Source organism: Eucalyptus grandis, chromosome 1, assembly GCF_016545825.1.
Source record: "Eucalyptus grandis isolate ANBG69807.140 chromosome 1, ASM1654582v1, whole genome shotgun sequence".
Classification (NCBI taxonomy): Eukaryota; Viridiplantae; Streptophyta; class Magnoliopsida; order Myrtales; family Myrtaceae; genus Eucalyptus; species Eucalyptus grandis.
Genome location: NC_052612.1, coordinates 1595036 through 1606741, shown reverse-complemented (window position 1 = coordinate 1606741; position 11706 = coordinate 1595036). Strand labels below are relative to the sequence as shown.

The 11706-nt window shown below is 38.1% G+C and overlaps 1 pseudogene; it reads left to right on the top strand.

Annotated features, from left to right (window-relative positions):
* The first annotated feature begins 2563 nt into the window (after positions 1 to 2563).
* LOC120293153 overlaps positions 2564 to 11706 on the top strand; it is a 40747-nt pseudogene continuing 31604 nt past the window's right edge.

Here is an 11706-nt window from a genome sequence, read left to right as displayed (position 1 = left end):
TGAATATTGAAGCCCACGAGAGCATTAAACTTTGGATAAGTTGATAATTCCTCCATAGTGAATGATATTACGTTTACATGGGTGTCATAAATTGTTAAAAGTCGATTAAGAAATTTCTAACGCATTGGCACCGACATATTTGTGCATTTAAGGGAACGAATGCAAAGGAAGGATAACGCGTAAGCGGCCGCCGATTCATACATGGGGAAGCCCATCCACGTGAAGGAAAATTATGCACTTGGTCATAATTTGGTCAACGTGGGGGGCAAGAAATTGACCGACATTATTTTAAGAGGAAAGAATTTATGCATGATTCTCTGGTCCGATTCACACAATATGGGCAAAGTAATAAGGAATGGAAGAAGCAGGAAATCGGCAGAATATTTCAATATGAGCGTAACCCTTCGAGTATTCGCAGCGGCCGATTCTCGTGTTTGCAGGAAATAAAGGACGTGACTTGGGCTTAAAAGGAAAATAAATATATTTGCATAGCTAAAGGTACAAGTTCCGAAAGGAAAAAAAAATCAAAGGAATATATTTCAATGCATCCACAATACGAAAGCTGATCACCTCCTCTTCCTGGGGATCCCATGTAGTCTTGCATTTAAAAGGAAGAGCTCTCATGCAGAGGGGGGGCTTCACGATTGATATACGCGACCACACATGAGAGAGAAGAGAGGAGAGAAAGAGGGAGCTCTTAGCCAAGCCTTGGCCAAGACATCTCGTTGCCGCACCGCCCTGCAGCGCGAGCTTGAAACTGCTCCTTGCCTCATGCCTATGCGTCATTGATCCAGGCCCACCCCATTCATTGTCCTCAGCGGCTCGCCGTGACATCCACATTTCGCAGCAGGGTTGACACTTCCAACGAGATCTCAGCCCTGCGTCGCATTCAATCAGCCGCCGCTCATCACGTTTTTTTTTTTTGGCACGTTATTGCAATTATTCCACGGTTTCATCATCCGTTACGTGTTAGAATATGTCATTTTCTTGTTTCTTTTGAGATATAGAAGTGGCCTAAGAGGTTGCTCGGTCAAAGTCTTCAGTGGAAGCAAAGAAAAGACACGAAGAAGAAAACAATAGAGAAGGACAAAAGAGGTTATCCCCGACGGTGGTGCCCTTCCTCGTTGTCACCTTGAACGCCGTCTTGCTCCAACCGGCCATTGTGAGCTGCACTAGCGAACCCTCATCGCTAAACCTACAATTCCAGCGAAGCACCTTCACTGACGCACCAGACCAGTCGCTCCTTCGTCCAGCGACGTCGCTCACCGCAACCTCAGCAGCTTCCTGGCGAGCCTCAAAATTCACATAATTACGGCAACAAACCGAAGGATTCTCGGCAAAGGCCTGGCTTTAAATTTGAAAATTTATTTTCCACTGCTTGCGTGTGGAATTTGCGTGCGTGCAGGTTATTTGGGTCAGAGGGACACGTGAACCGGGTCAAAAGGACCATGTTAGTTTGAAGTCCAAGAGAGCCTTCGTGAGCTAGGCCCATCTCCTGGAGCTTCAGGCACCCATAAAAAATTTGTTGACCCATCATCATTACCACCAGATCGGTCCAGCGATACTGACAATCCTCGATGCTCCGGCGAGTCCTTTACCAAGCCAGGGCGACAACCAGCAGCTTACCGTGAGAACCACCCCTCGTCGTTCCATCGTTGCCCTCCGCCCGAGGAGCCGATTGTGATCCCGATTCGATTGCGTTCGGTCCACATTTGGAAAGAATATCCTCAAGTTAGGTAAGATGCACATCTCTAGTATATTTTGATATTTTATTGCCTAATATACAATTTTCAATATCTTACGTGCATATCTAAATGATAGATGCATTACCAATTAGGATTTATTTGCCTAATCCGCAACCGCACGCCAATTTTTTATTTTATCTAATAAGGCTTTAGATGAAATAATTAATTCTGTGAATAAAATTGATATATTGATCTTTAAGGCTTAAGATCAATTTATCGATTTTATTAGCGAATTAATCAAGTTTGATTTAGATATTATTTCCTAATTCGAACGATGTGTGATATCTTTGATGATTCTGAATGATTTGGTGCTTATTTTTTAATTGCTTTATTTATCTCGAAAATACAAAAAGATTGTATTTGCATATCATGTAGATTATATTTGATTTTCTATATAGAATTGTATAATAGAATAGTTAGATACCTTTTTAATTATATTAGAATGCATGTTTAGTTGATATCTAGGTTAGATAATATCTTGGAATTAAATTGCATGTCGAGATAAATTTCTAAGTTAAGATAAAATTCAGATTAGGTTCAAATCACCATATGGTTGCTCTCACCTTGCTCGTGGGTTGGGACAAATTTTAGTGTTTTATCAGTAAAATTCAAATTTTTGTAAAGAGTTGGGACATATATGGGTTAACCTTAATGGGCTCTTTTAATTCGCAGTTTTAATCTCGGTTCTCCTTGCTGGAAATCACCATCTGTAGATAGCCATAGAAATGGGGTCGCCGAATGCTGTTGGAGATTGGTCGTCGGAGATGGAGGTCAATGCTTTCAGACGCCTCTTCCCTCTTCGCTACTACGAGAGGCCCCTGAAAAGAGCCAGAGATACTATTGTGTCCCTTGGTCAGTTTGTTTAGCTTTTTGTTTATCTGGTGATTTGTTTTTCCTTCCCTCATCAAGTCCATGCAAGTTGTATTCCTCCTATGATTGCTTAGCATTGATAATGCAGGGGCTGTTGCATCCTCTGATGGGTCTGCGCTGGCAAAGATTGGTTCCACCGTGAGTTTTTCCCTTTTTCAGTCTCTTGTGTAGATGTGATGCATATGCCGACGCACTCCTGTAGTTCAGCATGTTCAAAGTAGTTGCATATGTATTTACTTGTAGCTAAACCAACATATAGTTTCTATCTCTTCCTTTATATTTGTTTCAATGTTTAATTTTGGCATGCGGTTGAATCATTTAAGGTGGACATTAATTGTTATTCTTGTGAAGCTTATAGGGTTTGCTCTTTTACGAGTACATTTAATTAAAACATGCGCAATCATATTTTCCAGAGACAATGTTGGCTGCTATAAAAATGGAAGTCATGACTCCTTCTGTTGATTCGCCTGATGGAGGCAGAATAGGTAAGCAGCCATGGACCACTCAATCGCTTTTCTTTTTACTAGGGTTTGTTTGACGCTGGCATGTGACTGTGTGTTATTTTCAGCGGTTGAGTTTCATATGCCCTCTATATGCTATCCAGTCGTGAGGGCAGGTGGGCCTGCTGTGGTAGCACCAGTGATATCCAAGCAACTTTTTGACTCTTTATTAAGGCATGTGAAATTGGTAAAGTTCCATTTTTTTTTTCAGCTTGCTTTGACTTCTTGAATCTTTTATTTTTATCCTGTTTCTATTGGAATTGTTCAGCTGCTGTTTTCTGTCATATTTTCCTCTATTTTCCTCTGTTTTTTATTTATTAAAAAACAGCAAAGTTCATTTAGTTATGCATTTAGTGTTTTTGCTATTAAAAAAACAGCCAAGTTCATTTAGTTATGCATTTAGTGTTTTTGCTATTTTCTAGGAAGTTAATAACACGTTTGTGTACAGTTATGTGTTGTACGTACGTGAGTAGTTTCTACTTTGTATTTAGTTATTGTACTCGACAGTTTTTTTTTTAAGCACAAGACGTATGAAGTGCTATGCTCTGTCTTTTTCTTTTTTTTTAATCTTTTCTCTCTCTCAAACAACAGAAATTTTTCTGTTTTGATTGTTGCTTTATGAGCTTTAACATTGGTATCTGAGCGTTTGTGGGATCTTAAGGGACTGTGAAGTGAGGGTAAATGAGTGAAGATTGCTTCCAATCTGCAAAGAAAAAACTGATGGAGGCAGGATCGAGTGGATTCTCTGCAATGGTTGCTCCAGTCTTTATTGGGGAAAATTATCAGGCTTAGGCTGTCAAGATGACGGCATTCTTGGAGGGTCATGATTTATGGGAGGCTGTGGAGAATGATTATGAGGTTGCTCCACTTCCAGACAATCCGACCTTGAATCGATAAAGTACCATAAAGAGAGAATCACAAGGAAGGCTAAGGCAAAGTCTTGCCTATATGCTGCTGTTTTACCCACTATCTTCACAAGGATCATGAGATGTGATTCTACAAAGACAATATGAGATTTCTTGAAGGATGAATACGAGGGAGATGAGAAGATAAGAGGCATGAAGGTGTTGAATCTCTTGAGGGAGTTTGAGAGACAATAGATGAAGGATTCAGAGTCAATGAAGGAGTACTCTGATAGGTTGGTTGGGATAGCTGAAAAAAAAATCAGAGTTTTAGGGACTGACTTAAAAGATGAAAGGCTTGTTCGGAAGATCCCGGTGTCCCTTTCGAGAAGTTCAAGTCACCATAACTTCTCTGAAAAATACAAGAGACTTAGCTGATATAAAGCTTCTAGAATTGTTAAATACTCTGCGGCACGGGAGCATAGAAGACCGATGAGAAGAGAAGAGTTTGAGACTTAGCTGATATAAAGCTTGCAGAATTGTTAAATGCTCTGCAAGCATAGGAGCACAGAAGACTGATGAGAAGAGAAGAGTTTATAGAGGATGTGCTGCAAGCTAAAGTGAAGTCAAATGATGGAGGCAAAGGGAAGAAATGGATTCGGTTCAGAGAAAATGATGGTGACTCCAAGTTTGTAGCAAAAGAAGAAAATTCTGGTGGGTTTAGCAAATGGAAGATGAACAAAAAGCCTTGTCAATACTGTGGTGGAACTAATCATCAGTTTTTTAGATGTTGGAGAAAGCCTGATGCTATATGCAGAAGATGTCACAAGTTAGGTCACATGAAAACCATCTGCAAAGAAAAATATTACCAGCAAGCAGGAAAAACACAAGTAGCAGTGAATGAAACGAGGAAGAGCACTTGTTTGTAGCTTCTTTTCCTGAATCTTCTATTGGGAATGATGCATGGCTAGTGGATAGTGGTTGTACCAATCATATGAGTGGCAATTCGAAGCTGTTTAGGAGTATAGACAGTCGAGTCGGGTCTAGAGTCGAATTGGCAATGAAAGTATATCGAAGTGCAAGGGAAGGGTAAAGTGGTTATTGAAAGAGATCAAGAGGTGAAGCTGATTAGTGATGTTCTTTTTGTGCCAAACATTGACTAGAATCTATTAAGTGTTAGTCAATTAGTTGAGAATGGCTATAAAGTGAAGTTTGAAGGGAAGGAATGTCTTATTAATAATGCAGTTAACAAAGAAGTGCTAAGAATCCCAATGAGGGACAAGAATTTCATGTTCAAGCCACAAGAGATGCAATAAATGACTTTAAAGTGCAAAGAAGAAAATGTAGAGCTATGGCATAAATGACTTGGGCATGTTCACAGGAAGAGCATGTCGTTTATGTAGAGAAATAGCTTGCGATGACTTGCCAAGTTTGGAGGAGGAATTTCCACAAGTAAAAACTTGTCTTCTTGGCAAGCAAGCTAGATTTCTTTTCAAAGAAGGAGGCTGGAGAGCATGTGAGAAGTTGCAATTAGTCCACACGGATCTATGTGAACCTATGTCTAAGTCTTCTTTCAATGGTAGCAGGTATTTCATTACCTTCATGATAATATGACTAGAATGAGTTGGATTTATATTATGCAAGCCAAGTATGAAGTTGCTGATGTGTTTGTAAAGTTTAAAGCCTTAGTTGAGAATCAGAGTGGGAAGAAAATTAAAATACTCAGGTCTGATAATGGTTCTAAGTATACTACTCACAAGTTTAAATTGAATTGTGAGCAAGCAGGAATTGTGCAGCAGTTCACTGCTCCCTATTCACCTCAACAGAATGGAGTCAATGAGAGGAAAAATAGAAGCATTATGGAGATTGCTAGATGTATGATGCAGGAGAAAAAGTTACCTAAGAAGTTCTGGGCTGAAGCGGCTAATCCGCAGTGTTCTTGTTGAAGCATTGCCCACAAAGACCTTAGAGAGGTCAACACCTTTTGAAATCTGGTATGGTGTTAAACCTTCTGTGAAAAATTTGAAGGTTTTTAGGTATTTGTGTTACACTCATGTTCCTGAGGTCAAGAGGGACAAGTTGGATAAGAAAACAGAGCTTGAAATCTTCATCGGCTGAGTCTCCAATCAAAGGCTTACAGAATTTTTCACCCTATGACGGGGAAAGGTGACTATAAGCAGAGATGTTTTTCTAGAGGAAGATGAGTGAAATTAGATGGAAGGAAAGAGTGCAGAACAGCAGCAGTTCGAAAAACAACCTGCAATAAATGTAGAGGTTGATGAAGTTATAGATGGATTGGAAGACAGTATGGATGATTTACCAGTGAGAGGCACAAGGTCACTTGCTGAAATCTATGAAAGAAGCAATGTGGCAATGCTCAAACCATCTAACTTTGTGGAAGCTAAGGAGGATCAGAGGTGGATTGCAGCAATGCAGGAGAAGATTGCAATGATCCAGAAAAACCACACATGGGAGCTTGTTGACAGACCATTTGATAAGAATGTGATTGGGGTTAAGTGGGTGTTTAGAACAAAACTTAATCCTGATGGTTCTGTCAATAAACACAAAGCTAGACTGGTGGTGAAAGGCTATGCACAAATATGGGGAGTAGACTATTCTGAAACATTTGCTCTGTTGCACAACTTGATATAATAAGGCTATTATTAGCTATTGCAGTAGAGAATGGGTAGCCTATATTTTAGTTAGATGTCAAATCTACATTCCTGAATGGAGAGCTTGAGGATGAGATTTTTGTTGAACAACCTGAAGGTTTCAATATCAAAGGCCAAGAAGAGAGTGTATACAAGTTTAAGAAAGCTCTATATGGAGAAAGGCTCAAGAGCTTGGTATGGGAAGATAGATTGATATTTGCAAGATTTTGGCTTTGTAAAAGCTTAAGTGAGTTCACTCTTTATGTCAAGAAGGTGAATCACAAGTGTTGTATTTCTGTCACTTTATGTAGATGATCTATTAGTGACAGGGAATGATATGGAATTGATAGAGAAGGTGAAGCAAGATCTATTTGTAGGTTTTGAGATGTCGACTTGGGAAAGATGGCTTATTTTTGGGTCGGAAGTCAAACGGGCTTCATATGAGATTTTCATCGAAAAAAAAAAATACATGAAGGAAATTCTAAAGAAGTTTCAGATGGAAGATTGTCGAAGTGTAAGCACTCCTATGGCTGCTAAAGAGAAGCTGCGAAGAATGATGGAACAGATCTGGTAGATGCTTCTATGTATAGAAGTCGATTGGGTGTCTCATGTATCTTACAAAGCAACTAGACTAGATATTCTATTTGCTGTGAGTGTTTTATCCAGGTTTATGAGTAGTCCTAGTCGGTTACATTTGGTTGCAGCAAAAGGGTCTTGAGATATCTCAAAGAAACATTGTTATTTGGAGTGAAGTTTAAGAAATGTCAAAAATTTAATTTACAAGGATTTTCGATAGTGGTGGGCTGGTTGAGTGGATGACATGAAAAGTATGTTTGGGTATTGTTTCAGTCTTGGTTCTGCTTGTTTCTCCTGGTGTTCTAAATAGCAAGATATTGTAGCTCAGTCTACTGCAGAGGCTGAGTTTATAGCAGCTACTACAGCTACAAATCAAGCTTTGTGGCTAAAGAAAATAATGAAGCATCTGTAGTTGAATTCTAGTGATTGCATTGAAGTTAATGTGGATAATCAGGCTGCTTTAGCAATATCACAGAATCCAGTTTTCCATGGCAAAACCAAGCATTTCAAAGTCAAATTTTTCTTTCTGCGTGAGGTGCAACAAAGTAGCGAAATTAAGTTGGTCTATTGCAGATCTGAATATCAGTTTGCAGATATGTTCATAAAACCACTTTAGGCTGGAAGATTTGAGCTGTTAAGAGAGAAAATAGGAATCTGCAGCAGCAACTGATCCAAGGAGGAGTTTGTTGGAATTGTTCAGCTCCTGTTTTCTGTCATGTTTTCCTCTGTTTTTTTTTTTTTTTATTAAAAAACAGCCAGTTCATTTAATTATACATTTAGTGTTTTTGCTATTTTCTAGGAAGTTAATAGCACATTTGTGTACTGATTATGTGTTGCACGTACGTGAGCAGTTTCTATTTTGTATTTAGTTGTTGTACTCGACAGTTTTTTTTTTTTTAAGCACAAGACGTATGAAGTGCTACGCTATGTTTTTTTTTTATTTTTTATTTATTTTTTCTCTCTCTCAAACAACAGAAAATTTTCTGTTTTGATTGTTGCTTTATGAGCTTTAACAGTTTCTTCAGCAGAAGGGTGATATGCTATTAACAATACCTTGTTGTATGCCATCCGTATATTTGTGGGCGTCTTGCTATTATATATGAAAGGCATAAAATTCTAAAGCGTATACACCTTGTGCCCATGACTATTTTGACTGAACTTTTTTTTATTGTTTTCAGTATTGAAAATTCCACTGGGTCTACTAAATAGGCAAGTAATGTCACTCTTTGGTTGAAGCAAAATTTCAGGAAGTCACTTGATCATGTAGCAATAAGTCTACACAGATTATATGGAGTAGCACCAATCTTGCCCCTGTAAAGCCTGCTGCTAACTCTCAAATAAAAAAGTGGGATAACTCTTTGGAAAGTTTTGAAAGCCACAGAAGTTAAAGGGGTTTGTTGTCACTTAGACTTATAATCGGGATAGAGATTATGTGAAGAGTAAACTTGCTCTTGGTTACAGGAAAACATTGATTTTTCTTTGCTCTGGCTTTCTAGCGTGTTTCCAAGCATTCAAACTCAAATGCTAGTTTGTTCCTGAAGGGAAGGGGGAGGAAAGACCGTACACTTTTTCAGTGTAACCTACACTTCATGGAGATATTGGCTCTGAACAACTTCAATTTAGTTGCAGATACCTTGTGAGTACACTTGGAAGGAGGGTTCCTATAGGTTCTACCAAGTCCAGATCCCCATTTATTCTCTTACGATCAATTTGTGTCACAAAATAACCCATAGGTTCAAAGGTAGTAAATTATCATCGAAGGATGCTGTTAGAGTTAATACTACATACCTTACTAAATTGGTCATGAGGTTTCCCTCAAGTCCATAATTTGTGCTTTCTTGTCTTCCTTTGGCACTTGTCATTGTGTCATTTAATTCCCGGACAATTATATTCCAGTTTCTTAAAACGATTTTATATTTTAATACCTTCTTGGGTCATGTGCTGGAATCAGTAATCATTTGGTTATTGCAGCTCTGGGATGATTGATCTGAAGGAGCTATCCCTGATCAAAGGAAAAGCAGCTTGGATGGCGTACCTAGTAATACTTCATGCCAGATGTTATGATGCGTAATTTAGGATAGAGTGCAGGGTTTTCTCTTTAGCTGCATTAACCTTTGGACCTTGTGACCGGGAGCAACTTTTTGCTGGGAGAGCTACTTCAATAAATACCATACATGTTGCCTCAAAATGTTCTTGCTTACATTTATTTTTCATGTGTTGCAGTATATATATTGTCTTGATGCTGCTTTGCTTCAGCGGTTGCTGCATTTTCTCATTGTAATATATTTCATCTTTCACAATTTAGATGCTGACATTTTTGTTTAACTTGATTTTTGGCTTTCCTTTTCTTGCGTAGCCTATTCTACCACTTGGTTGATGACTTTTGCGAGTTGATATAAAATGGATCTTCAATATATTGCATCTTGTGATTTTGCTCCAAATTGTAGTTGTCTATGATTGCAAAAGCTGTGTGACTTGCTTATGAATGTCAGATAGCTCTAGCTTAATAAATTCTTAAGGTGATTTGCTTATGAATGGACTCTAGCTCAACTGATTTGCATTTCAAAGAGATACTTGGTACAAGTTGCTGACAGAGAAAAGCAATAAGAATCACCTAAGGAAGGAAGAGTCATAATTATCCCACTTGCCTTTGCTAAAGTCTATGGTGATCAACAAAATCTTCCTTTGTGCTCTTAGCCTGATTTCGAATCTGACCAGGAAAGCCATTGACGTTAAACATTTCATGGTTTCTCATTTTTCTACCAATAAAGGAAGACCTAGTTGAATAATCCTCTGTTCTTCAATGAGATAGATAAGAGCACCAATCTTATACAAACTAACTGCTCATGCAATCTCTTAAGAAGTTAAAGGGCTTCATTGAAAATTCTTGAAGTTTCGTGATTCTATTGAACATCGTCTTAGATGTTTGGGTTTCCAGTGCAATAATTTCAGGTTGAAACTTATGATTTAAGGAAGATCTAGCTACTAACAATGATTTTTCATTTGATGAACATTCAAAAGGCTTTTTCCTTTTCTTTTGCTGATCTGTCATGCCTTGTTTACACTCTCACTTTTGATATTCTTTCAGTGTGGTACCAAAGATTGCATCCTCATATTGATGCTATGTGTTTTCCTTTTCCTCTATTCTTCGGGGATTTCATGTCACTTCCCGGACGATCACTTGAAAAATTGTGTTGTTTTGGACCTTGTAGTGCGTATCCAGTGGTTTCTTTGAATGATGAAGGAAGAATGGTGATGGTCTCGAGGAACTTGAGGGTGAAAAGTTGGATAAAGAACTGTCGACAGAGAGAGGAGAAAACTCTCGTTGAAAAGCATTCCGTTTTCCCTGACTTGCATTCTTCACAGGAACTACGGCCCTGTTTGGTTCAGCATTTGGAATGCTCATTTGGGCTCTAAAGTCCCTTGGCCAAATGCAAAGCTGTTTGGTTCGTTTTTTTGCACGACTTTGGCGAGATGCAATTATATTTTTTATAAATATATATTTATTAAAATATATATTTATATATTTTTATATATTTTATATAGATATAAACATATCCATTTTTTATATAAATATATTTTATGTTTAATAAATAAATATATATTTATATAAACATATATATTTTTATATATATTTTATGTTTATATGTTTATATTTTTATATAAAAATATGTTTATATAAAAAAATATAAAATATTTTGTTTTTTTAATTTAATAAAAGTTAATTACAAATGTAAATTTTACCAAACGGTATTTTGGCCAAAGTTGTTTCTCAATGCAAATTTTACCAAACGACATTTGCATTTTGGAAAACCCCATTTACCCAAAGGTATTTGCATTTCTACAAATGCATTCCCCAAAAGCCGAACCAAACGCCCTACATCTTGCTGACCCTACTTTCGAAGAAGAGTACATAATGGAAACATTCATGACTGTGGTTTTGAATTTATCTGGTCAACTTGTCTCTCTCTATAAGCCAGGTGGACCAGCTCTTGCATATACATCAGCTATTCAGGTTATTTTCTCCTTGTTCCTCATTTCATTTATTTGTTCATTCATTGTTTGAGAATTGTACTTACAGTTCCCGTTTCATGCGATTGGGATCAAATGGTTAATGGCTTTCATCTTTGTTGAGTCAAGCGCATTCTTGCTCTAAGCGTACTCCGTCGGTTTAATTATGCAATAGACGGATCTTGTGTTCTTTAACTTGTAGTTGGTTAGTGGACAAGCCCAATGTGGCATGTAGAATATTCCAGAACTTGTGGAAGTTGATAAGCTTCTTATGCAAATGGTGGTTCAACGGATGACATGACAATCCGGGGTGCAAGTGTCTTCAAGAGCTAATAGCCTGAAACATACGAAGTAATGTAGTGCACATTGGATAAGCAACTACGTCTACTTTATATACATGATTATACACATTAGGGGTGTAAACGGGTCGGGTCGGGTCTTGATGTTACTCGACCCGACCCGAAACACATAAAACTCGCATATGAAATTCGGGCCGGGCCGGGTCGGGTCG